The sequence below is a fragment of the Myotis brandtii genome, unplaced genomic scaffold (genome assembly GCF_000412655.1).
Source record: "Myotis brandtii unplaced genomic scaffold, ASM41265v1 scaffold691, whole genome shotgun sequence".
Taxonomy (NCBI): domain Eukaryota; kingdom Metazoa; phylum Chordata; class Mammalia; order Chiroptera; family Vespertilionidae; genus Myotis; species Myotis brandtii.
In genome coordinates, this window is record NW_005370704.1 from 1672842 (window position 1) to 1673319 (window position 478).

The 478-nt window shown below is 71.8% G+C and overlaps 1 long non-coding RNA gene across 2 annotated transcripts in view; it reads left to right on the forward strand.

Moving 5' to 3' along the window:
- Positions 1–6: 6 nt before the first annotated feature.
- The window catches only part of LOC102257779, a 13652-nt gene continuing 13180 nt past the window's right edge, over positions 7–478 (forward strand). Inside the window, exons 1-2 of one of the 2 annotated variants that reach the window (XR_001359757.1) lie at positions 7–205; positions 271–402. This is a non-coding gene — a long non-coding RNA (uncharacterized LOC102257779). The remainder of the gene's footprint in view (positions 206–270; positions 403–478) is intronic. The other variant, XR_314472.2, reaches the window with a different exon arrangement.

A 478-nucleotide genomic window follows, 5' to 3' on the forward strand; every position in this document is an offset into this window, starting at 1 on the left:
CCCCGAGCCCCCCGCCTCTTTGCTGCACGACACCCCTTCCAGCTGCCACTCACTCCCCGGGGCCCAGGGAGCCTCCTGAGTGAGTGACAGTCCCCCCCTCCCCCCACAGCAATATGCCAGCCGCCGTGCCAAAACGGAGGGAGCTGTGTCCGGCCGGGACGCTGCCACTGCCCCGCTGGGTGGCAGGGAGGCAGCTGTCAGACAGGTGAGGCTGGTCCCCCACGGGGAGGGCCCTCGGGGTGGCCCCTGCCTGACACCCCTTTCCCACAGACGTGGATGAGTGCAGTGCCGGAGGGGGCGGCTGCGCCCAGCGGTGTGTCAACACGGCGGGGAGCTACTGGTGCCAGTGTTGGGAGGGGCACAGCCCCTCTGCGGACAGGGTGGCCCCGAACCCCACCAGAGGTAAACCCCCTGCCCCCCGCTTGCTGCTGCACTGGGGGGCCGGGCGGGAGGGGCCGTCCTCAGAGGAGGGGCTGGC